Source organism: Dermacentor variabilis, chromosome 2, assembly GCF_050947875.1.
Source record: "Dermacentor variabilis isolate Ectoservices chromosome 2, ASM5094787v1, whole genome shotgun sequence".
NCBI classification, from domain to species: Eukaryota; Metazoa; Arthropoda; class Arachnida; order Ixodida; family Ixodidae; genus Dermacentor; species Dermacentor variabilis.
This window is the reverse complement of record NC_134569.1, coordinates 148,324,853-148,352,472: the sequence shown is the minus strand read 5'-3', so window position 1 is coordinate 148,352,472 and position 27,620 is coordinate 148,324,853.

Below are 27,620 nucleotides of genomic sequence, written 5' to 3'. Positions count from 1 at the left end.
GCTGCTCCAGCGGAAGTAGCAAAGGAGATAACTGCAATAACCGAATCCGAGCTAGGCTCGAATGATGAAAAAACAGTTGAGGAAGGCCTGCCAGCTGACCAGTTCAATGAGAGCGTGGCACTAGATTGTCAAAGTTCAAGCCTGCAGGAAGAGCTAGCTGACGCACTCACAAGTGAGACAGGGTCGTTATTATCACCGGCCTCAAAGAACTTTGATCAGCTCTTACGTGTGGATAGAGAGTCATTGGCAGCCGGGCAAAAGAATGATGAGAGCTTAGCTAAACTACATGACACAGCTAAAGAAGGCATTGCTAGGCGCAACGTGACGATACATGAGAGAGGAGGATAGTTGTATCGGCACTACAGAGATCGAAAGGGTAGGATTTTAGATCAGTTAGTCGTACCTACTAAGTATAGGGAGGACCTTTTGAGTCTCTGTCACGGAAATGGGTGGTCCGGCCACCTAGGCATAAGCAAATCGAAGAAAAGATTGCTTAAGGAATACTACTGGCCTGGCTGTTTCAAAGACGTAGAAAACTTTGTAAGATCCTGCGACGCCTGCAAGCGCTCTGGTAAACCAGGAGAGACATGGAAAGCCCCATTAAAGGTAGTGTCATTAATAGCAGAACCTTTCAGACGACTTGTAATAGACACGGTAGGGCCTCTTCCAAAAACAAAATCGGGCTACAGGTACTTGTTTACCATGCTGTGTCCGGCTACAAAGTTTCCAGAAGCAATCCCTTTGAAAGAGCACAGCTCCACCGAAGTAGTAGACGCGCTTTTGACAGTGTTTGCACGAGTTGGGTTTACAGCCGAAATTCAGGCAGATCAAGGGTCATTATTCACGAGCGCACTGACTTCCACATTCTTGCAGAAGGGCGGGGTAAAGTTAATACACAGTTCTGTCTATTACCCTCAGTCAAACAGTGTAGAGAGGTGGCATTCGGTGCTTAAGCGAGTTTTCCGTGCGCTCTGTTACGAGCACAAGGAGGACTGGGAGAACTGTCTGCCGGCAACATTGTTTGCTTTGCGAACGATTCCACATGAAGCGACAGGGTTCTCGCCAGCAGAACTAGTGTATGGGAGGACACTCCGTTCTCCACTGAGAATGTTAAGAGAGATGTGGGAGGAAAGAGGGGAGAGTCCAACAGTGGTCGAATACGTGCTAAATTTGTTGGAACGGCTAAGCGCAACCCAAGAACTAGTCGGAAAGAACATGCGAGTAGCTCAAAAGAACGCCAAATTCTATTACGACAAGAATGCGAGGCTTCGTACGTTTAACGCCGGAGACCAGGTAATGATCCTCAAACCTTCAAGAAAGAACAAGCTTGAAGTTCACTGGGACGGGCCCGTTAAAGTGTTGCACAAACTTTCAGATACTAACTATGCTCTGAAAATGCCCGGTCGCAGGAAGGAGGTGAGGATATAACACTGCAATTTGATGAAGCCGTATATAGAGCGGAGCGGAGTCGTTAACTATACCATCAAAGAGCAGGATGGCACTAGTAACAAGTTTAAAGAGCATAGGGCGACCTCCAGCTCGGAAATCGGCCTGGGAGAAGTAGTATAACACTCGGTAAGCTCGCACGCTCTAAGACCCGAGCAGCTAGATGCGCGAAAAGGGGTGTTAGGGGAATATATCGACAGGTTCAGCGATCGGCCAGATAGAACCGAACTAATACCGCATGAAATGGAGCTGGCATCAACCGAACCAATAAGATCAAAGCTTTACAGGGTGTCTCCAAGACAGAGAGAGATTATGGAGGCAGAGATACAGCGCATGCTAGAGTTGGGAGTTATTGAGCCCACTGAGAGTGACTACACGTCACCACTAATACTAGTAGAAACCCCTAACAAGGACCCTCATCCGTGTGTTGACTACAGGAAGTTAAATGCCATCACTAGGGATCAGCTGTACCCGATACCCAACATTGAGGAACGAATTGAAAGAGTTAGCGCTGCAAAATACATTTCAACTATAGATCTCGTGCGGGGGTACTGGCAAGTTCCCCTTTCAGAAAGTGCCAGCCGCTATGCCACATTCATCTCACCTGTAGGCACTTTTCGCCCTCTCGCGCTCAGCTTCGGGCTGAAGAACGCGCCGTTTAGCTTCTCTAAGTTAATGGATGTTGTCCTAAAAGACTTGCAGGAGTTCGCCTTGCCCTATCTTGATGATGTAGCAATTTTTTCGGACAGCTGGGAACAACACGTATCGCACCTCAAACAGGTGTTCTCACGGTTGAGGGAAGCCGGCTTAACGATGAAAGCGGAAAAGTGTAGGTTTGGTTGTTCGCAGGTTACCTATCTGGGCCATGTTGTCGGCCAAGACATGAGACGGCCGGCCGAGTTGAAAATAGCTACGATCGGAGAATTTCCTCAGCCGCGCACGAAAACAGACCTTCATTCATTTTTGGGACTTGTGGGGTACTATCAATGGTACATTCCGAATTACTCGCAAATGGCAAATCCATTAACGGACGCCCTCCGAAAGGGAGCACCGAGTAACGTACACTGGGATAAGGACAAAGAGAACGCTTTCCAAAGTTTCAAAACGCTATTGGTTTCTCGTCCTGTGCTTCGCGCGCCAGACTACACAAAGGAATTCATAGTTCAATGCGACGCAAGCGACAGAGGTATGGGCGTGGTACTTAGTCAGGTCGGTGACGATAACGAGGAGCATCCTATTCTCTATGCCAGCCGTAAACTAAATGTAAGAGAGGAAGCCTACAGCGCTTCATAGAAGGAATGCGCTTGTTTAGTTTGGGCCGTCCAGAAGTTGTCGTGTTACTTGTACGGAGCGAAGTTCATCTTCGAGACCGACCATTGTCCTCTGACGTGGCTCAATCAAATGTCACACAAAAATGGCCGCTTGCTCCGATGAAGCCTCACTCTCCAAGAGTACAACTTCTCCGTTAGATATAAGAAGGGAAAGTTGCATAGCAATGCGGATGGTTTGAGCAGACTAATTTGAATTCTGCGTTTGAGGGTCCCGCCTAATTTTTAGGGTTACTAGTGTTAATGTTGTTAAGCCAAGAAGATCCCCTCTCATTTAGCAGGATTCCCTCCAGGATTGCTGAATTTGTCAGCACGAAATTGCTTCAGACATTGGCATAGCGAAATACAGCATTTTTTGTTTCTGCACTTATGTTTTTTTTTAAGCCTAGCGGGTCTAAAGTGAGAGCCAAGGTACGTCATCTCGGCGCAGAGCCGTGTAGTGGGGTTCATTTTGCAGTTGCCTGTCCTTGTTGGATGTTTTGGGGCGGTGACATCATTGTACAAGTGGTTACTGCGAGCCAAGACATCACCCCCTGGCCACCAGCCGTTCTCTTCCTGCCCAGCGGTTATCTGCGCTAGACAGTCGAGATATTTCGGGCCATGGAGGCGCTTTTAAGAACGGCCAGCTGCAGTGCAAGTTTGCCACCCAGTTGCGACTGTGGAAGCAACATCTCGGGAGCATCGCCGCCAACCTCTAGCCTCATCGCCGTTGCGACGGAATGAGTTCGGCGGGCCAACTATTGTTCCCAAACTCCCCAACGCGGACCTGATCTGCTACGGGTGCGCGAGTTGCCGCGGGAACGCCGTCTTGCGCTCCTTCCCACGCACCGGCCAAGACGCAAGACAACGCGCTACCCGGAACGGCTCCGAGTTCTACGGGGCCCCTCTGACGTCGGCTCCGGACCTCTGCACCTGTGTGTATGCGTGTGTGTGTGAAAACCGTGCCGCAGAGAGGCGGCTAGTTCGCGATGACTAAACGATCGTTCACATCACCTTGTATCGGGAGAGGACCGAGTGTTTCAAAAACCGCTGTTGTGCGGCTGCTCAGGACACTCTCTCTCATGCAGTCATGTTAGACTGATGTACTTTCTCAAACAGTCATGTTAGACTGATATAAATTCTGTAAATAAACCCATATTCCTCGTTCTCGATGAGAAGCAGTCCTTCCCTTCATCAACGTCCTCAGCGTGGATAAGTTGGACGACGGCATGGGCCAGCTACCTTCTAATTCATGCCCGACTTCAATCTTGACAACGGATCACGAGCGATGGGATTGAACCCCCAATCTTAACAACTGGCTGACAGCGGTCAGATGGACTTTGCGACGTGGTGCTGTGACTGCGGTGAGTGCTTGGTTCTTGCTTTGACTCTCTAGGCTTTATTTTGTGGTTGTTCTGTTTAGAACTGTAGGGAACCTAGATTGTTGAGTGTTAGCTAGGTTGTGTTTTCCTAGCTAGATTTAGCGAGCAGGACCAAGGCAGTAAAGCAGCAATCATGGAGTTAAGGACACTGCTGAGAGACGAGTTGTTGATTGTTGGAGAGGAACTCGGCCTAGATGTACGCAAGGAAATGCTAAAATCGGAGTTATTGCACCTAATTTCCGAACAGGCCAGTGAGGAAGAAATTGAAATGGGGTTTGAACTTCTGAAAAAGAGAGAAGAACGAGAGAGAAAAGAGAGAGAGGAACGCGATAAAGATCGCGAGTTAAGAAAAATGCAATTGTAACATGAAAGCAAACGTTTGGAGTTGTCTCAAGGAAGTGAAGGCGCTCTGGGGCGATCAAGTGAGGCAGAATCGTACCGCATGGACAGGCTATTAAAGCCATTTGAGGTCGGGACCGACATAGGCTTGTTCCTAAGAAATTTTGAAAGGACTTGCGAGAAGATGAGCTTCGGCCCGAGTACATGGCCACAGCGGTTGCTGTCAATGTTGCCGTGTGAGGCGGCGGAAGTAATCGCCAGACTGAGTGCACAGGATGCATATGATTATGCAAAAGTTAAGGCTAGTCTCTTGAAGAAATACCGCCTTTCAGCCGAAGCTTTTCGGCAAAGGTTTAGGAGCACAGGCAAGAAAGATAGCGAGGGATACCCGGAGTTTGCATATAGCTTAAAGGCCAACCTAGTCGAGTGGCTTAACAGCGCGGAAGCGTACGACAGCAGAGACATGATCATTGAATGCATGTGTCTAGAGCAGTTTTACAAAACCATCCCCCAAGCTGTGAAACAGTGGGTGCAAGACAGAGGGAATGTAAACACTGTGGAAAGGGCGGCTGAATTACCCGAGAGGTACGCAACCCGTAGAAAGTGGAACGCCGAGGACGGAAACTTGGACGGTCGAAATGGACTGCGGAAACCATTTCCGTTCAAATGGGGTTCGCAGACTAGACGATCGGAGCCTGTAGACATGGCGGAAAAGCCCGCAGAAAAGAGCGAGGAGAAACATAACGGAGAAACCGCACAAAAAAAAAACAGAAAAGAAAATTCGAATCTTTTAGACCAATTCGCTGTTACAAATGCCACAAACTGGGACATATAGCTGTAAACTGCGGGAAGCCTAGCGTAGGTTTTTCCTACGTAGAGGAAAAATACGAGAATATGGAACTTTTAAGCACCTATCTTCACGACCTGCAAGTTAATGGCAAACCATGCCGAGTGCTAAGAGACAGTGCCGCCACGATGGACATTGTCCATCCGTCTTACGTGACGGTAGGTGACTTCACCGGAGAAGTAGCATGGACCAAACAGGTTGTAGAACACAGCGTGCGTCTGCCCATAACCAAAGTCAAAATCAGTGGACCATTCGGGGAGCTAGAGACTGAGGCTGCAGTTTCCAAATTTTTGTCACTGCAGTACCCTTACATCTTTTCGAATCGTTCGAATCAGTTACTGCGTGACAAAGGGCTTAAACTGGGAGAGGGCGTAGTACAGGCATTGACGCGAGGCCAAGCTCGTAAAATCGCGTCGCTTTCGGCCGAAAAGGCACAAGCTGCTCCAGCGGAAGTAGCAAAGGAGATAACTGCAATAACCGAATCCGAGCTAGGCTCGAATGATGAAAAAAACAGTTGAGGAAAGCCTGCCAGCTGACCAGTTGAATGAGAGCATGGCACTAGATTGTCAAAGTTCAAGCCTGCAGGAAGAGCAAGCTGACGCACTCACAAGTGAGACAGGGTCGTTATTATCACCGGCCTCAAAGAACTTTGATCAGCTCTTACGTGTGGATAGAGAGTCATTGGCAGCCGGGCAGAAGAATGATGAGAGCTTAGCTAAACTACATGACACAGCTAAAGAAGGCATTGCTAGGCGCAACTTGACGATACATTAGAGAGGAGGATTGTTGTATCGGCACTACAGAGATCGAAAGGGTAGGATTTTAGATCAGTTAGTCGTACCTACTAAGTATAGGGAGGACCTTTTGAGTCTCTGTCACGGAAATGGGTGGCCCGGCCACCTAGGCTTAAACAAATCAAAGAAAAGATTGCTTAAAGAATACTACTGGCCTGGCTGTTTCAAAGACGTAGAAAACTTTGTAAGATCATGCGACGCCTGCAAGCGCTCTGGTAAACCAGGAGAGACATGGAAAGCCCCACTAAAGGTAGTGCCATTAATAACAGAACCTTTCAGACGACTTGTAATAGACACGGTAGGGCCTCTTCCAAAAACAAAATCGGGCTACAGGTACTTGTTTACCATGCTGTGTCCGGCTACAAAGTTTCCAGAAGCAATCCCTTTGAAAGAGCTCAGCTCCACCGAAGTAGTAGACGCGCTTTTGACAGTGTTTGCACGAGTTGGGTTTCCAGCCGAAATTCAGGCAGATCAACGGTCAGTATTCACGAGCGCACTGACTTCCACATTTTTGCAGAAGGGCGGGGTAAAGTTAATACACAGTTCTGTCTATTACCCTCAGTCAAACAGTGTAGAGAGGTGGCATTCGGTGCTTAAGCGAGTTTTCCGTGCGCTCTGTTACGAGCACAAGGAGGACTGGGAGAACTGTCTGCCGGCAACTTTGTTTGCTTTGCGAACGATTCCACATGAAGCGACAGGGTTCTCGCCAGCAGAACTAGTGTATGGGAGGACACTCCGTTCTCCACTGAGAATGTTAAGAGAGATGTGGCAGGAAAGAGGGGAGAGTCCAACAGTTGTCGAATACGTGCTAAATTTGTTGGAACGGCTAAGCGCAACCCAAGAACTAGTCGGAAAGAACATGGGAGTAGCTCAAAAGAACGCCAAATTCTATTACGACAAGAATGCGAGGCTTCGTACGTTTAACGCCGGAGACCAGGTAATGATCCTCAAACCTTCAAGAAAGAACAAGCTTGAAGTTCACTGGGACGGGCCCGTTAAAGTGTTGCACAAACTTTCAGATACTAACTATGCTCTGAAAATGCCCGGTCGCAGGAAGGAGGTGAGGATATATCACTGCAATTTGATGAAGCCGTATATAGAGCGGAGCGGAGTCGTTAACTATACCATCAAAGAGCAGGTTGGCACTACTACCAAGTTTCAAGAGTATAGGGCGACCTCCAACTCTGAAATCGGCCTAGAAGAAGTAGTAGAACACTCGGTATGCTCGCACGCTCTAAGACCCGAGCAGCTAGATGAGCTATAAGGGGTGTTAGGGGAATATATCGACAGGTTCAGCGATCGGCCAGGTAGAACCGAACTAATAACGCATGAAATAGAGCTGACATCAACCAAACCAATAAGATCAAAGCCTTACAGGGTGTCGCCAAGACAGAGAGAAATTACGGAGGCAGAGATACAACGCATGCTAGAGTTGGGAGTTATTGAGCCCGCTGAGAGTGACTACACGTCACCACTAATACTGGTAGAAAACCCTAACAAAGACCCTCATCCGTGTGTTGACTACAGGAAGTTAAATGCCATCACTAGGGATCAGCTGTACCCGATACCCAACATTGAGGAACGAATTGAAAGAGTTAGCGCTGCTAAATACATTTCAACTATAGATCTCGTGCGGGGGTACTGGCAAGTTCCCCTTTCAGAAAGTGCCAGCCGCTATGCCGCATTCATCTCACCTGTAGGCACTTTTCGCCCTCTCGCACTCAGCTTAGGGCTGAAGAACGCGCCGTTTAGCTTCTCTAAGTTAATGGATATTGTCCTAAAAGACTTGCAGGAGTTCGCCTTGCCCTATCTTGATGATGTAGCAATTTTTTCGGACAGCTGGGAACAACACGTATCGCGCCTCAAACAGGTGTTCTCACGGTTGAGGGAAGCTGGCTTAACGATGAAAGCGGAAAAGTGTAGGTTTGGTTGTTCACAGGTTATTTATCTGGGCCATGTTGTCGGCCAAGGCATGAGACGGCCGGCCGAGCTGAAGATAGCTACGATCGGAGAATTTTCTCAGCCGCGCACGAAAACAGACCTTCGTTCATTTTTGGGACTTGTGGCGTACTATCAACGGTACATTCCGAATTACTCGCAAATGGCAAGTTCATTAACGGACGCCCTCCGAAAGGGAGCACCGAGTAACGTACACTGGGATAAGGACAAAGAGAATGCTTTCCAAAGTTTCAAAACGCTATTGGTTTCTCGTCCTGCGCTTCGCGCGCCAGACTACACAAAGAAATTCATAGTTCAATGCGACGCAAGCGGCAGAGGTATGGGCGTGGTACTTAGTCAGGTCGGTGACGATAACGAGGAGCATCCTATCCTCTATGCCAGCCGTAAACTAAATGTAAGAGAGGAAGCCTACAGCGCTTCAGAGAAGGAATGCGCTTGTTTAGTTTGGGCCGCCCAGAAGTTGTTGTGTGACTTGTACGGAGCGAAGTTCATCTTCGAGACCGACCACTGTCCTCTGACGTGGCTCAACCAAATGTCACACAAAAATGGCCGCTTGCTCCGATGGAGCCTCACTCTCCAAGAGTACAGCTTCTCCGTTAGATATAAGAGGGAAAGTTGCATAGCAATGCGGATGGTTTGAGCAGACTAATTTGAATTCTGCGTTTGAGGGTCCCGCCTTAATTTTAGGGTTACTAGTGTTAATGTTGTTAAGCCAAGAAGATCCCCTCTCATTTAGCAGGATTCCCTCCATGATTGCTGAATTTGTCAGCACGAAATTGCTTCAGAAATTGGCATAGCGAAATGCAGCATTTTTTTGTTTCTGCACTTATGTTTTTTTTTAAGCCTAGTGGGTCTAAACTGAGAGCCAAGGTACGTCATCTCGGCGCAGAGCCGTGTTGTGGGGTTCATTTTGTAGTTGCCTGTCCTTGTTGGATGTTTTGGGGCGGTGACATCATTGCACAAGTGGTTACTGCGAGCCAAGACATCACCCCCCGGCCACCAGCCGTTCTCTTCCTGCCCAGCGGTTATCTGCGCTAGACAATCGAGATTTTTCGGGCCATGGAGGCGCTGTTAAGAACGGCCAGCTGCAGTGCAAGTTTGCCACCCACTTGCGACTGTGGAAGCAACATCTCGGGAGCATCGCCGCCAACCTCTAGCCTCATCGCCGTTGTGACCGAATGGGTTCGGCGGGCCAACTATTGTTTCCAAACTCCCCAACGCGGACCTGATCTGCTACGGGTGAGCGAGTTGCCGCGGGAACGCCGTTTTGCGTTGCTTCCCACGCACCGGCCAAGACGCAAGACAACGCGCTACCCGGAACGGTTCCGAGTTCTACGGGGCCCCACTGACGTCGGCTCCGGACCTCCGTACCTGTGTGTATGCGTGTGTGTGTGAAAACCGTGCCGCAGAGAGGCGGCTAGTTTGCGATGACTAAACGAACGTTCGCGTCACCTTGTATCGGGAGAGGACCGAGTGATTAAAAACCGCTGTTGTGCGGCTGCTCAGGACACTCTCTCTCATGCAGTCATGTTAGACTGATGTACTTTCTCAAACAGTCATGTTAGACTGATATAAATACTGTAAATAAACCCATATTCCTCGTTCTCGATGAGAAGCAGTCCTTCCCTTCATCAGCGTCCTCAGCGTGGATAAGTTGGACGACGGCATGGGCCAGCTACCTTCTAATTCATGCCCGACTCCAATCTTGACAGCGGATCACGAGCGATGGGATTGAACCCCCAATCTTAACACGTGTGATACAGGGTATACCAGTGGATGGATCTCAGACAGAACTGGCGTACGCGATCTTGGTTCCCGCCAGGGATTTATAATCTTATAAGGGATTTGTAAATAGCCGTTGACCCGTAGATCTGATTTACACAACATGGGGTTCTGTAACGCGAACACAGTGCACGGTACACGGGCGTTCTTGAGTTTTGGCTCCCACAGAAATGCGGCCGGGAAATTATTCCGCGGGCTCGTGCTTAGCAGCGCAACTCCAAGGCCACTAAGGCACCTAATCAGGTACATGGCGTATGTGGCATACACTGCAATACGTCTCGCTTTTTTTTTTTTACAGTCGCAAGCTGCTCATAAGTTTAGCTAAATGCCGTTTAGCGAATAACTGCGAGTTAAACGTGGGGCATCCCAAAAGGACACGCACAACGGCAGTTTCTTGTTTGTTTCTTTCTTGTGCCGTTCATTAACAACCAGTCATGGTTTCCGCTTACGTGAAGTTATGTCCTGCGGCATATAATAGCTAAACGAGGAACAACCGATACCGTCCCAGCCACTCACGTGACGATGGTGCGGCAGCTGAGCCGTGCGCAAATGCGTTCCGCTACAATGAGCCGAACAACTCGGACCAGCAGTACCGTGAGAGATGCTTCAAGGAAGTGGTTCTCCCGAGCTGCACCGAAAACGACCTTCTCTTTTTTTTTTTTCTTATCCCGGCTTCGCTAAGTCCGCTGTGATGGATCGCCAATGCGCTGGAGATAAGTGAATACCCGAGCACTTTCCTGAAGCTATACCACTAGGAAGAGCAAGGCGCAATTGCGGGTTATGGTAAGGAGCTTTCCTCATTTCTCGACTTGTCAAAGGAAGGAGTAAGCGCGCAGAGGAGCCCAGTCACTTTCTTTCAGCTCTTTTATGTTGTCGATATGATAGAGTGACACCTTGCGAGACACGTGGAACTGGCTGTCGAAGAAAAAGTGTCAGTCTCTGTAGAGCAGAACATCAGTGCTGCAGCAATGCGACAGTATAAATTATGGACAGAATGACGTGTGAGGATCCGCGAGAGGGGCAAATCCGGCGCGAACCGCATTATTACTGTAAAAATATTGCCCGTTTTGAGCGCGCGACACGCTGGCGCGAGGCAGCACGCAAGACAACTCCTGCTAGGTAAGAGAAACAGTGCCCTGGTAAATGCCAGGCGTCTCACAATGCTGGCGTGATGAAGAGCATCGCCAGTGACGTTGCAGTGACGCCAGTGACGGTGCCCAAGATAATAGCGACGGGAAAACCGTCGGCGTTAGTCAGCCCTCAGGGAAATACTAGGTGACATTAGCTTGGCGCTTACTGCCCGTTCTGTTCAGCAGTGCACACACACAGTAGCTCAGCAGGAACGCTAGTGTGCTTATAGTGGTGTGCGCACAATGCTCATGCCAGCAGCGCGGAAGGCAGAATGGGCTTCACCCCCGAGGCGATTGAGCGTATGCACTGATGGTGCGTGGACTTCGCTTTGCAGCCAAACGCATTCCTGTCTCTGCCCGGAGGCGCTCTATATACCTCCGTGCGCGAACCGCGCGTGCGCCGTCGAGCGGGACAGCATGACAATGGCGACGCCGAGGTGGATTTTCTGCCTCGAGCGTCCGTATAACTGTTATGGCAATAAAGAAGGGCGCTACGTGCATGCTCGTATACGGCTGATTCTATTGCGATAGCAATTAGATGGGCAGTCCGATGGAATTGTCGCCATCATCGTCGCCGTAACAGCAGTGTTATAGACGCTTTTATTCCTACTGTGGCGCCGGTGCGTTCATGACCGCAGAAACATTCCGGTCATTCATTTTTGACAGCCCCGTTACCCAGCCCAGTTGCGGCTCGGGGTCGAAGGACGAGAGACGGACTCTTGGAAGAGACGAAGAGGAGACGAAATGGTTCATATAATATGTACAGATATAGCAGGTAATAGCTTACAAGTAGCGGTAAGAGCGCACCAGACCGACGGGGCGGCTGGCGGCTAACAATGGGCCGCTTCTACCATAAATCCCTTTTACGACCCATCGTCGGCAGGAACGAGGCGGGGCGGATGCTGACGTCACCCGCGTCGCATTGCTCTTTCGTCGCGGTAGGAGTATCGGTGCAGCGCGCCATCGACTCCTTTTAGTTCGACCCACGGAAAAGGGCCGGCAGTTTCATGGAACTCTGAAGGTTGTTAGTCACAAAGGCAAACACTTCACAAGAATGACAGGCACGCAGTGTGGCACAACAGTACTCCCGCCTTCAGATAATGCATCCAGAAGTTGATCTGTCTGACGCAGCTCGGAAGATTGGATGCGCTGGTTGAGCAACATCGGTGATTGATCGGAGGGACGGGCTTTTTCTTTTTGCCGGTGGTAAACCATGCTGCTCGGCCCTGAGAAGGTCCACAAGGTCCACTGGAACGACCGATAGTCAACAACGACAAACCACTCCAACCAGAGCAAGCACCCTCCGAATGTTCTTCAAACTGTCAGACCAAAATCACTTGAACAGAGCATTTTTTTTAATCAGGCTACGCTAAACGAAAGAAAATGAGAAAGTTTCCGAGCAACACGAGACACGCATCCTAGAGGAAGTTCGAGATACAGACCTTTCCTTAGTTGTCAACGCATGACAGCGTTGCCCAAATCAGAATTGCTTCGCCAGGGATTCTCGACTGTAATGCGGGCAGGTTGTGAAAGACAAAGCTTGCCGAAGATAACTTAATTTTGCCCCCGAACGCCATGACGCAACGGCTGAATGCAGCTAATCTGTGCACTTGGGCACCACATTGCAAAAGTACGGAATGACATCCGACAACTGTAACCGCCAACCGACATAGCTCTCTGCTTTGTGCTTTCTAAATGCACTCGGCAAAACGAGTACCGCATTTTTAAAGCACAGAAGCGGTTCTAACAAAGTAACAAACAAATACTCAAAATCACGCGAGCGACATAATACGAAAAGTGAGTCGACATTCTACACTGACAAACTAACACGTACGATACAATAACAGGTCACAATAGAAATCAAGCATTTAGGCTCTTCCTAGCCTAGCTATACGTTAAAAAAAGTTGGCTGAGGCTTAACTGTTGTATAAACGTAGTTATCACGAGTGAAAGGTCTGTTTGGTTTGGTTTTGCGAAGACTGTGCACACTATGCACCTTATTCTCTAGTGAATTCTGTATAATGTTACACGAACTTAATGTCCGGTTTTCGAATTCAAGCTTATATACTAATACTAGGTGATTTTAATTTCCCGACAAGTAATTGGTCTTCATTAACTTCTCCTGCTAGTGATCCTGAAGCTCGGGCCTCCCTCCAGTGTTGCGACGATTTCTCATTACAGCAACTTTCGAAATTTCTAAACCTACACGTCGTTCCGCAACTTCTGCCAATGTTCTTGATCTTATCCTAACCAATAACCCTTACCTTTGTTCCAATATTGAGCACCTACAAGGCCTTTCTGATCATTCCCTAATCACCGGAAAGGTGGACATCGTACCTCATAAAAAATCCACTTGCAACAAACAAATCAGGTGCTACGACCGTGCTAACTTCGGCGAATTGAATGCTGTGTTGGCAGTTTTCGCTGACAGCTTTCTTCGCGATTTCTCAACACGTTAAGTGGAGATCAACTGGAGCCTATTCAGAGACAAACTTACTACTCTCATCGATCGATTCATACGCATCATCACTATACCGTGTACGAACACCGCGCCTTGGTTTAATAGGCATCTTCTTCGCCTTAATAAAAATTTTAAACAACGCCTTTACAGACAGGCCAATAAAAACAGGCAATCAGAATCCTGGCAACGCTACAAAGCGTCTGACAGGGAATATCAGTCGGTGATGATATCTACTCGTCGCCATTTCTTCACCCATGACTTGGTATCAATGTTTACAGACAACCCGCGTAAATTCTGGCAGACAACAAACCCTTCGAATAATCCTGACGTTAGTTTAACCAATGCTGAAGGAGGCTGTGTTCCTGTTGCTCAATGTGCCCAAATTTTCAATAACGAATTCCCATCAGCTTTCACCTTAGAAGAGGGCTCTGTAGCTCCTATTACTATGAATTTTTTTTTCAGTTAATTCATTCTTTATTTACAGCATATTTTACAAGATACGAAAGCATTACTGGACCCATAGCCATTGACTAGTCCCGGATTCATAGTCAACTTATCTTATAAAACGCAGCACGCAAGCAAACAAAAAGAGCAGACATAAAACATAATAGTAATATTAACATAGATGACTGTGACAAGAACGTAAATATAAACTCGGTGTTCTTTTATCCTGCACACACGTGAGCAAACAAAACAGACATAATACAAACAATGAAATTGACATGCACAACATAGGCAGGAATGTAAATATAAAGAAGTGTACTTTTATGGACAGTATTTTGCAAAAAAGTATGTACTCACAGCAGACCTAAAGTTACGGGCATCTTTTATATGTACTGGCAGAGAATTCCAAATAAGTGCGCCGTTAAATTCCACGAGCCTTTCCCGTACAGATTATGACATGGAGGCCAATTAAAACAATCATTAGTTGCAGCTCTTGTATTTCGTAACGGGATTTTAAATAAAGTAATTGGAAGTGGATTATTGGTTTCAAGAATACTATGAATGACCTCAGCAAATTTCAATTCATACAATGCATGCACTGGCAACACATACAATGAGCTATACAAGTCCGTACTGAATTGTATACCCGTAGAAGAAGTGGTAATTCTCAGTGCGCCTTTTTGCAGACGGAATACAGGCTCAAGGTAAGTTATAAAAGTGTTTCCCCATGAATGAATACAATAAGGTATGTGACTCTGAATGAAAGAAAAGTATAGAATGCGTAGGACACGATAATGGAAGCATTCACGAGCCTTAAGAAGACGATAACATCCGTAAGCAAGCTTGGAAGGAAGGTGTTTAATGTGAGTTTTTGCAGTTCATGTCTGAATCAAAGAAAATGCCTAAATATTTGTAGGAGACAACTTGTAGTTTTGTGCCTCGTAGTGATATGTCCAGTATTTCAGTATTGAGTTTTTTCTTCCTGAAATGAAAAACTGTATACTTAGTCTTATTACGATTAAGGGTCAGTTCATTGAACGTGAACCACTTAAACACATTATCTAACTCTGCATTTATTTTATTCTGTATATCAAGCAGACTGTCTCCAGTAAATAGAAGAGCGGTGTCGTCAGCATACATTAAAGCCTGTGAATGCCTAAGCGTTGCAGGGAAATCATTTACGTAAAGTGAGAAAAGCATGGGGCCCAAGAACGGAGCCCTGCGGCACACCAGTTAGTACGGTTTGTGAAGTAGACGTATAATATTCAAGTATTACTTGCTGCTTGCGGTTGCTGAGGTAGCTTCGAAGCAGGTTCAGGATTTTGCCCCTAAACCGTAGATTGTTAATCTTGTTCAGTAATATCTGATGGTCAACTGCATCGAAGGCCTTTTTTTATGTCGGGATAGACAACGACCGCAATTGTATTCTGCTGGAGAGCGATATTCAGTAGGTGCGTCAGGGTGAAAACAGCGGAAGAAGTGGATTTCTGAGGTTTGAAACCGTGTTGGTGGGAGCTCAGCATATTGTATTTGGATATTAATTTCTTTATGTGCACGGAAATTACCTTTTCAAAAACTGCGTTGATAATGCTATTAATTGAAATCGGCCGATAACTTGATGGATTAGAACGATCTCCGTCCTTATAAATCGGAATTACTTTTGCTATTTTTAATTCTGAAGGATATATTACGGAATGAAACAAATGAATAAATAGGTGAAGGAGAGGACCCGCTAATATATCGATGTTGTCCTTAATTAGCTTAACAGGTATTTTGTCAAGCCCAGCTGCCTTATTTTTTAGCCCATTAACAACTGCTATTATTTCATCCACTGTGATATCCTCAATTACCATAGTATTCACCACTGATTGGATAGACTGCGTACATTCGGTGACTTGAGGAAGTTGGTTTGCTAGTTGCGGTCCTATGTTAACAAAATACTCGTTAAATTCATATGCTGTTTCCTGGTCAAGTACAACAGGCATTCTATTCTATTATTCTAATTCTCCAATATCCGAAATAATTATTAATTATAACGGTATCATATCTTTACCAAGGAAACTTAAACCCTCATCAGCGTCTGATCACTTAGGTTTTAAACGAAATACTCAAAAATTCATCTGAAGATATTCATCGCATCTTGTCTGCTATGTTTACGCAGTCTCTTTCATCAGGCTTAATTCCACGTGATTCGCGGTTGTCCAAGGTTGTACCAATATTCAAATCTGGCGATCGTTCATCACCACTCAGTTATCCACCCATTTGACTAACTAGCCCGGTTTGTAAACTTCTTGAACACGTGATTCATTCACAAATAATTAACTATTTAGAAGAACGCAACATCAGCTTTAAATACCAACATGGCTTCCGCAAAGGCTAATCGTGCGAAATGCAACTTGTTGATTCATTCACGATCTGCATGCATCTGTTGATGCTGGTATTCGAGTCGACTCCATATTTCCAATTTTTTTCTGAAGCTTTCGATAGGGTACCTCACTATCGGTTTTTAAGCAAATTAACACTGCTAAATATTCACCCTCTTGCTATTGCATGGGTTAAAGATTTTCTCTTTTTCAGGTGTCAGTTCGCCGCTCCTAGTAACAATTATTCATCCTTCATCCAAGTACATGTGCACTCCGGCGTCCTACAAGGGAGCGTGCTTGGCCATTTGCTTTTTCTGATATTTATTAACAATTTACCTAACTCCACTTCTCCTCAAATCATACTTTTCGCTGGCGATTGTGTAATTTAACGTCAAATTCATTCTGATGATGATTGCTTAGCCCTACAATCTGACCTTGATTCAGTAACAGCCTGATGCTCTGCCTGGCTCATGCAACTCAACCCATTGAAAACAAAGTTTATGTCTTTTACTAACCGTCAGTCTCGAACCGAAACCGCGTATAACTTAATGTTACACTCGAATTGGTAACTACTTATAAGTACCTGGGTCTTCACGTTCGTTCAGACCTAACATGAAACCATCATATTAACTTTATTCGTTCATCTGCTAAACGGTCATTAGGTCTCCTAAAACAAAACTTGAAGTATGCTCCTTCTCACCTCCGATTACGGGCCTTCTGTACACTAATTAGACCTACAATTGAATATGCTTCTGCTATTTGAGACCCTCATCAAGCATATCTAATAAATAACATTGAATCATTGGAGAACCGGCCGCTCGTTTTATTTACTCTAATTACTCACATCATACCAGCATCACAGCATTAAAGAAACGCGCAGGCCTGCAAGAACTATGTTACCGCCGAAAAGTTGCTCGCTTATCACTTTTTCATAAGCTGTATCATCACTCAACACTTCATAATGGCTTTTTTCGTTTGCCTTCTTCCATCTTTGACCGTACATTTCACTATGCACATTCTTTCATACCACGCACCATAACTCACTGGAATGCTCTGCCACCACGTGTTGCTACTGCGACTGATCCCGATAAGTTTTGCAATCCGTTATCTGCCTTACCTACTGCTTAACATCATGCATATATTACCTCATGTGTGAACTGTTTCCTTTTACTTTATATTTCTTATAATCTGGATCTTGTTGCTTCGTTTCATTTTATGATGTTTGGAGGATGTATAATTGATATAATTTTTTACTACTGCCTTGTTCATGTCATTGCTTCTTTTCTAGTTCTTCCTGCTTATCGTAATTAACAGTATTTGGTACTTATATCTTAATGTGTAATTATGTGTAGTTAATTTTTTTTCAATGAATTTGTGGTTATTGTATTTTTTATCAATTGTCTGTACCCCCCGCCCGCCCCTCTATGTAATACCCTCAGCCGGAAGGGCCTTTAGGGGCATTTTGTATAAATATATAAAAAAAGTGTTTGATCAAAGTTAGGCCATAGTCTTTTGCCCGCGTTACGCACGCCGCCGAACGGATTGTCCGTGAAGTGGCGGTGAAACCTGGCCGTCGCAGTCGAGCTTGCCACCAGCCGAAGGGTGTGATTCGTCAAGCATTCGTTGTGTGTGCCGTTGCTTGTATGCACGGTTTCGTCTCCTTCTCCTTGTTGTTCGTGTTGCGGAACGACGGCGGCGGTTGCAGTAGCTTCGATCTTGGCACGCTTCCGCGTTTGGTAAGCTTCTCTATAAGGTGCCAATCTGGCCTCCCTTTGCTCCGGTGCATCAGTGGGCAACTTTGCCTTTGCTTGAGATTACGCAGCCTGCCGTCTAGCTATATATATTTTTTTTAATGCGAGGATAAATATCTACTGGATGATTTGATTCAGCCTGTCCCTTGCTCTGAACCGCACGCGCAAGCGACAGGTTTCATGGCGAGGCTGAGCGACCTAGCGACGGCGAAGCAGCCATTAAACCCTCGCCTAGTCACGTGGTACAGCAGCGGCGAAGCAGATCACGTGGCGTGACGTCACATCTTCCACACTTGCGCTCCAGCGGCTCAAAGTAATTGCGACGCGATGAATGACCTTGAGAGACACAGAGTAGTAGAGCTTTCACCCTAAGACAGCAAACAAGCGAAAGTACTGACGCGTTCTCTACTCGAATGTACAGTAATCAAGTTTCAGTAGAAAATGAACAAAAAACTAAAACATGTCTCTGTCTCGCGAACAGAAATGACCAGAGCGTAAAGCAATGCGCTCTTCTTGACACCTCAACACTTTCATACGTTCAACACCCAACTCAACTTTATCGCGAGGACTAAAAAAAGAAATGAATATACTAAAATCACAAAAATTCGGGGACGGTTAAGCTTCGCCTTTATGAGTGGAACGCGGTAGCATTCAAAGATCCCCGGCTGCTTTTCACGCTTCCCGGCAACAGAAATGCCGACAGAAATCGGCCCATTAAAATTCAATGAACGGGCCCGGATAGCTGATTGGTCGTGTATAGTTCGATGCAATTAAACGGACGCTCGAGCCGCATTCACGCAGTCGTCACCTCCGCTGTCGCACTGAAGACGCATGTGCAGATCGCGCGCGCGGAGAATGTATACACGAGCCTCCATGCAGATCCACGTAGTGCGTCTGACTGTAAAAACGACGAAGTGAAGAATATCGCCACCGCGCTGTGCGTGTGCTCTGGTCTGAGCAGTAAACGTACAGCTAGCCTTATCTAACATTTCACATGGGCGCTGACCATACGGCCAACGGTTCTCCCGTAGGTCTCATCTCGTGCACCATCGAAGGTGCGATGCCCGCAGGGCCATTGGCGGCGCTCCGATCGCGCCAGCGTTGTGAGACGCGTGGTGACTGCCGGATCGCTGATTGCCCAGCAGGCGCCTTGGGTGACGTGTGGCGCCAACTAATGCTCGCATCCGCGTACAGTTGTAACACAGTCCCAGGAGCCCGAGCGTAACGCTAAACCTTGCCATAGTGGTCAATGCTTCGCCCCTTCGGGCGAAATTGCCACTTAATACTTTACGTGCACACGCAGTATTTCTATATATAGCACTTTGTTAAGTTTGGGGTCAACATTGATGTCTCCATTTAAATACACGTGGAACGCTGAAATGTTCTCATTAGGCAACTAGCAAGACGATTTGAAGACGATTAGGCTCGTTACTTTTCGGGGGCGATGCTCAATTCTGCCAATTTTTAGGAAGCAGAACATTGATTTACGGCCTCAATTTGTTTTCAGGAATTACCAAAAAATTAGGGAATAAAAATAATGAAGCACAGCATTTGTTCTGCGATTTGAAATCCACGATAGCCGCACAATTTTCTCAGCGCGCTGTCTCAACGCCTAGAACTTTCCGCGAGGGACATTGAATATGATTGTTATGGTAGTCTTGCTTGCTCGAAAAGTAAGATGCAATAGAAATCGACCTAGGCATCGATGATACTATATCGAACACGATTCAGCCTAACCTATAAAATCTAGAGCAGTGAAGCGAGAATAAGTATAAGGAATCTTAAATTGAAGAAAGCAAAGTAATAAAATCCGGCATAACTTTCGAGCTCACGAAGGAGACACATTACTGTAACGGGACGCATAAATTTCCATCGCTATCATTTCTATCAAGCGTCATTCTCTGTCAGTTCAGTTATACCGCAACCAAAGTTTCACTGTAAGGCGTATAGAGCCAGGTCTCACAGATGCTGCTGCAATTGCTCGTACGGCTACAGGGACATGCGCAGCCTGAGCCATAAATATGCTGTACTGCGCACCGTGTTCAGATTAAGATGCAGCAGTGCTTCAATTGCAACAGTCTGTTACAAGAGGCACGCTTCCTTGCCGTCAGTTTTGACCTGTAATTAGCTTCTGCGTCAGTTCCTGACCTGTAAAGTATAAAGGTTAACCAGGTGTTCTGGCTCGTTCACAATATTGTCGAACAACTAGAGATCAAAATAGCTTTTAAGCTATCTATTCCATATCTGCATATTTCAATATACATGAGACGAACTCCACCTTGGTTCAACGAGATGAGTTACAGTACATACTTCTGAAATTGTTTAATCTGACACCGTTCGGGCGCAATTTCGGCATTTGTGATTGCGTTAAACTATACATTGAATGAATAATTAATAAATAACAAAAGTAAACTTGAACTCTTTTCTTGAATATCCAATCATCATAAGCTATACCATTTCCACAGGGCATATTATTTTTGCAAGAAATTAATTACTTGTGCTAAACTATTTCACAACAGAACGGTCATGCCCCATTCATTTAACCACGAAAAACTGTAGCTACTCAGTAACTGACAAGTTCGTTTATTACAAAAGTGTATACGACTGTTTTCGCGAAGGTCCAGTCATCGCTACATCTAGAATGTCTCGTCTTTAAAGCTTCCTCAACTGACTAGATAATAAATAACAAAAGAAAATGTCGATTGTTTTCTTGAAGGTCCAGTCACTGCTATAACAGCAAGTTCTCCTGCCTAGTGCTGGCTTTCAAAAGCGAAGCTTTTCTGTGCGAACACCGCCGGGTTTCCTGACCGTTGTTTTCTGCGGCCAGGATATGTCAACTAATCACAGCTGTGCATACACGAGCCGCGCGCGCCGCTAGTTTTTTTTTTTTTATTATTGAAAGGAATATTAGGACAGGCTGGCGCCTTTATGGTGGCACCGGCTACTCCTTGTTACTTGGCAAAGGAAACAGATTTGCGTAAAAAGGGAGAATAGCGACACAAAATATGACACTGGATGAATAAAAAATATACAGCCCAACAGTACATGAATCGCAAAGTTTTGTGCATGAGTTCAGTAAACGTACGCATATATCAAGACAGATATTTTGAACAGCCAAAAACACACAACACATGTAACACACTACAAGCACAGAACAGAATTATGCATATTGTGCAAAAGTTGCGATCACCACATAAATCAATTTTGAACCCAGAACAACATTTATGTTATTCATTTAGCGGATTAGGATCATCTGAAACTTAATATTTTCCCAGAATGTTGGTGTCCTCTACAAACTTTTTCAGAGCAAGAAGTGCTCTTTTCTGAAGGCCAGCAGTTGGCTATGAGCCAAGCAACATTTTTAGGGTGAATGGACTTCTGTCCAATACCAACAAATTTGCTTGCAGTACCCTTCTTTGTGGATAGTATTCCATGCATTCGAGGAGGATATGATGCACATCTTCGTCTTGATGGCCACAATAACATTGCGGGCTAGAGACATGTTTTATCCTCTACAAGAATTGTCTCGTAAATGCAGTACCAAGACGCAGTCGGTATACCAATGTTTCAAATTTTCTGTTGTCTCTTAGATTTTCCGGCATTGATAAGTTTATACATGGGTCTATAAAGTATAACTCCGAGTTCTTAGTGTGCTGATCAAACCAGGTAGTTTTGCTGAGGCGACAGGAAATCTGTCTCAGGATCAGACGGACTTCACTACGTAATAAAGGAAAATTGGTTGTCTCTGCGTTATTGTGGGCCCGATTCGCAGCTGCGTCCGCTGCAGTATTACCAGGAATATTGCAGTGCCCAGGTATCCACTGAAATGCAATTACGTGGTTCGTTGCGCTTGCTTTTGTAAGTTCTTTGAGCGTCTCTGGGTTCCACCGCGCATGCGCGGGAGCACGGCGCTGGCCGTGCGGGGAAAGGAAAAAACAAGAACCAGAAAGCTCGCCTTCGCGCATGCGCGGCTGCACCGTAATAACGAAGCAAACGCTTCTTGCGGTTAGAATGGATTCGAATTGCGCCACATACATATGGGCATGTTGCCCCTGAAACCATGATGCGTTCAAGCGCTACTGATACTCGCTAGTAGTCGACAACTACGCTTAGCAAAATGTTTGGTATAATTTGTACGCGCCCGCGCCTGTGCGTGCGTGCGTGCGTGAGTGCGTGCATATACTCGTATTTCTACTCTTATGAACTCAAAAAAACCTTCACTCTATGTACATTTCAACTCGTTTCTTCTACTGCATATATTTTTTTGTCATCAGTAAATGGTAAATAATCAAAATTGTCGTTCTAGACACTTCCAGGACGGAGCCGTCATGCGCCATTTATTTAACCACAAAGAAATGAGGCTCCTCGCTGAGACGGTAATCAGTGCGGCGTTCCGCCGCTTCTTAATTCTTTCTATCATGCAATATATTTCTTTGAACTATGAGAGATAAGAAATCTTTTTTTTTTTTTCTCATTGAGCGCCCTTCTATCCTGCCAGAAGCAGCGCGGTGCACGCACGATACACACCTACATACCGACTCCTTTCTGCAAGGTTTCGCGATGGTTAGCCACAAGGAAAAAAAGAAACCATTAGCGTTAAAGAAAACGCCTCGGTGGCGCCGAATTCATTCTCGCGCCAGGGACGTAGACTCGAGCGGCTAAACTTTGCAGTAATTGTGATTGAGAGGCCCCTGGCGCCGGCACGGCTCGCTGCCGGCACTGAAGCAAGCTTAAGCAGAAAAACAAAGAGAAGCGAGAATCGATCTCCCGATCAGTTGAGGAAAGCGCGAGGGAACAGCAGAAATAATAACGGCTGATTTTCCGTGTCATTACAGTTGCGTGCACTGACGAAGAGGCTTGTGCATATGTGGGATGCTCAGGCGTATTTTTTTCTTTTTTTAAGGAGCAGAAGTGTGTGTCGCTCACTTTTAAAGCAAACCTTTCGATGGGAACATGCCCGGTCTTTGATGCTGCTTACCGACCGTAGATGCTGCTGCTGCCTCGCCGAATATAGCTCGTGCGCGGAGAAAAAAAATAAGCGATGCTGGGATTCGAACCTCGGTCTCCCAACACAACAGCCCGATGCTCTAACCATTAGGTCGAAATCGCCCTCCGTCCTTTTCGATTCCCCTGATAAGGTCGCAATCGCACGCAAGCTTCCGTCGTGCCCGCGACAAGCAGCTCTTCAAGACGATTTCGTATAAAGCACGTGCGTATATGGCGCGCGCGCTGTTGCCAGTATCGCCTGGATCAAACGTGCGGAAGTCGAACGGGCGAATGACAGCAAACCTTAATGTTTCCTTTCGCGTCGCACCTCTCTCTGCGTACTCCTCTCTTCGCCATTCTTCGCTCGAACGAAAAGCAAGCTGCGCAAAAAAAATAATAATAATATATCGACGGTGGTTGTCAATGTAAGCGAATAGAATGAACGAACGAAGAAGCGCCGACCACTAAAACGAGCGAAGATGCAAAGAAAGCTATTCGCTTTAAATGGATAGCAAAAGACACTGCACTCCTTCGACAAGCATTAAACGCATATTTTTTCTACGTGATGTATATACAGGCTGTTTCAACGAACACTTTCAAAAATCTTTAAAAGTTGCCTGTGTCAGATAACTAAATTCTGGTGTATGAGCAGGACTGCTCGAAGCGGCAGACACTATACTTGCACAAAGCATTGAAATGCACAATCGTCTAATTAACAGGAACTCGCCAATTAACATCTTAGCTAATTATCTTATGACCCATATTGCAATTTACTGATTCTAGCGGTGCACTTCGAAAGGCGGATCCACTTGGACCGAATTTTCAAGATGGAACCACTTTCGAGATATCAATTCCTGAACATTGCGGAAAAAAATGCATTGGCGTTCCAGTTAATTTGTCAAAAAAAAAAAAGCGTCGTTTCATGCACTGAAGCACACAAGTAACTGGAACGCCAATGCATTTCTCTGCAAAGTTCGGGAATTTATATCTCGAAACTGGTGTCGTCCTCGGAATTCGTTCCAACTGTATCCGCCTTGCGAAGTCCACCGCTAGAATTTGTAAATTGTAATATGGGCCATAAGATAATGCACTGAAAACTTAATTAGCGAATTATTGTTAATTAGTCGATTTTGCATTTCGATATTCTCGACAAATAGCGTCTGCCGTTTCGATAGGCCGGCTCGTAAACTAGAATTGAGCCATCTGCATATATAGTATGCATTCGCATAAACTGCTGGCTTCAATACCGCATGCCATGTGAAGAAATGTAACCGTGGTGCTCAAATATGAACGTTGCAGGGATATATAAAGTTGCGACCTGTGCGGTGCATGAACGTAAGCATTTCTATGGGATTGCACCTTGAATATACGATTACAATAGAGACAACTGTATGTATCGCAATTAGCTTTATAGCGTCTAATTAACCACTTTACGAAATCGGTAAAGTTATTTGTTTATTTAGATTCATATAGAACACTACAATTTTCACTGCATTCTGTACTGCAGCTGTACATTTACCTGTTTTTTTTCTTCTTGCAACCTAAAAGAAACATTTGGTGTTATATCGCTGCATTGTTTTCTTTCCGATTTCGTAAGGAAAGATTGCACTTATTGGTTCGTATCATTCAATAAAAATCTGCCATGATTGTTATCTGTTGGTTGAACCCGGGCGTGGAGTTGCCAATAGGCGAGGAAAGTATACGGGGGTGGTCATTTTTAAGTTTCCGGGAATTTTTAAAGGCCCCCTGTTGCAGATAACATAAGTGTAGTCCTTGAACTAAGTTATTCAGAGAGGTGGAAATTACTTGCACGAGAAATCGAAACAAATATTGAACTAATTATTAAAAAGTCCCAAATTATTTTCTTAGTTAATTACCGTACAGCAGATATTCCAATTTACGAATTGTAGCCCATGCGTTTGCCAGGCGTATCCACTTAGAATTGATTTCAAGAATAACACCAGTTTGGAAATATGCGCCATCAAGCTCGCCGTAAAAATGCACTCTTGTTGCACTTACTATTTTACCAAAACGCTCTTTTATGCATTGAAGCACAAAAGTAACTGGAACGCCCACGTATTTCGTGCCACGCATTGAAAATTAATACCTCGTAACTAGTGTCGCCCTGACAGTTCGTTCCAAGTGCATACGCCTCGCGAACTCACCAGCTACAATTCGTAGATTGAAATATGTGCCGCAAAGTGAGTAATTCGGCAGTTAATTAGTGAATTTTTGCTAATTCGTTGAATGCGCGTGCTGATTTTTCGTGCTGGTAATGTCCGCCTCTTCGAACAATCCAGGTCAAGGAGAAGAATTATGCCATCTACTAAAGCGACTTTCAAAAACTTAGAAATGGTCCCCCCGTATAGGCCGATATCTTTGTGTACCAGCTCGATTCTCCTACACAGCTATTTGCGGCCTGAAAAGCGCTTAATGTTTCCACGGTACAGTTGCAGCATCGTAAAACATGCACTCACAGTAAAAGAGATCCGCGTGCCGCGATATGGGATATGGCAGTGTTATATATATTAAAAGATAATCATACGTAATTTAAGTTCACCATAGCGTACGCCATGGCCACAAATTGAAATTGAATTTATCTAAAAATAAAAGAAAGGATAAAGTGTTTTCTCATTTACCAAAAGAGGCATATTTTCATTCGTGCTTCCCTCTACGTACAAGAAACACGCGCCGTGCCCGGAGTGCGTGTATGAACCGCTCATTGAGACAAAACTGGTGTATATATGCTCATGTGTTTAAATGAAGAAGAAATGATAGAGTGGGCGGGAAATCTGCCTTTGTTTGAAACCGCACACACACGCTCGTACGCACGCACACACGAACATGCGCACACACCACACACATACACAGTGCGTGTACGAGCGTCTTCCCTATCTTAACGTTACGGACAGCGCGCGAACCTAATCGATATCGGTCGCATGCCTCACAGAAAATTTCCGAGGACACCTAAGCACTTCTTATGAGTTGTATATGCGAAAGAATTAATGTCCAATGGAACGCCGCTGGGCGGTCTTTCGAGTTCCGTTTTTTGCGTTCTTACGCTCCCTTATTTCGTCTGCGGTGTAGTGGCGTGGACAGATACGTTTCGCTACTGCCGAGGTTTTGGTCACCGACAGTGCAGGTGCTTCAGGCTCCAGGTAGCGGTACGTGCTGCCCTAGCCAGCAAACAGCAGCAGCCTGCGGTGCTAACGCCGCACGCCAGCGACGCCCTGCGCCACGAGAGACCGAGGAAGCAGCAGCGGCCACCAAGGCCGGCAGGCGTGCGCAGCAGCTAAACTCGGTAGGGGTGAGATATATATACTGATATATGCGGAACGCGTCACGGCGATGCCCTCTCCACTCACGCAGCACTCGGAGCGCCAGCGCTGCCGCAGGCGTACCGTTTCGCGCGCTCTGGTGCGTCAAGGCGTGCTTTTGAAGTAGCGGCGCAGCCAATGGTAACTTAAATAAGAGCCGTTTCGCTGCTACATACGCCGGCTTTTTCGCTCAATGGGCCCATTTGATGCTTTCGCATCAGAAAAGGCCAACCAGCCTTGGATTTCTCTCCCTAGTCCACGGACTGCGAGACAAACGCGCTCGAGACGAACGCGTCGAGACGAACCGTGCCTCACCAATACACGGGCGCCAACCGGCACTTCGAGTGCCACTCCTCCAGGACCAGTTCGGAACCCCGTACGGCATTGGCGACTAGAAGGGCAGCCTCTCATGGACAGCGTCTCGAAACGTCCAACTTTGACATACGAGTGAAGAATGTGAGAACGCTCCCGTTACCACCATGCCACCGCGCGTTACCACTGCACGGAGGTATACCGTATACCGCCAGTTGCACTGGTAGTATGGTGCCACTGCACGGTGGTACCGTAAGGGCGTGCGATTTCTACCGCTGTGTTAAACTGCACTGTCTTCAAGATCGGCGGCCCAGGAAGACGGTTAGACGCGTAGACATTGCCGTCAGTTCACAAAGAACGCTTTAAAATATTTGAAATTGGCTCGAGGCTAGCGACAAGGTCGAATAAACTAAACCCACTATACCGCAAGAATCCTAGCCTTCACGAAAAGTTCTGAACAACTGGGGGTGCAATTGGTGGTGGTGCTATATGCAGGCAGCACTTGCCTGCCCGCACGTATCTTTCGCCCTCAAATATGTCACCACGGGTCAATCAGCCCAATCTCGTAGAAGTGTGAGAATATTCAAGCGGCACTTACTTGCGCACTGTCTGTCCACTGTACCTCCGGGAAAACAGACTGTTCTACAGGTTTGTGAGGAAACCCTTTTCGTCTTATGCTGTGTGGAATACTCTTACAGGATAGAAGCAGATGCAGGACCAAATGAAGTGCTCTACACCGGCCCCACGTTCAAACATCACGGGATGTGGAGGGGTGCTGCGACATAGCTGACATGGTCGGCAAGGTTTGATCACAGTAGAGGAGCAGAGATACAGCACGTTCTATTTCGACTGGCGAATTTGCAAACGCAGTTGTTACGCGAAAGCCGAAATGTATGTTCAATTAAGGTTATACCACTTTTCTTTTCTTTTTTACAACTGTTTATGTCTCTTGTTTTTTTTTTATTTTGCAATTTCGCTATAATCAACGAAATCGTATGGT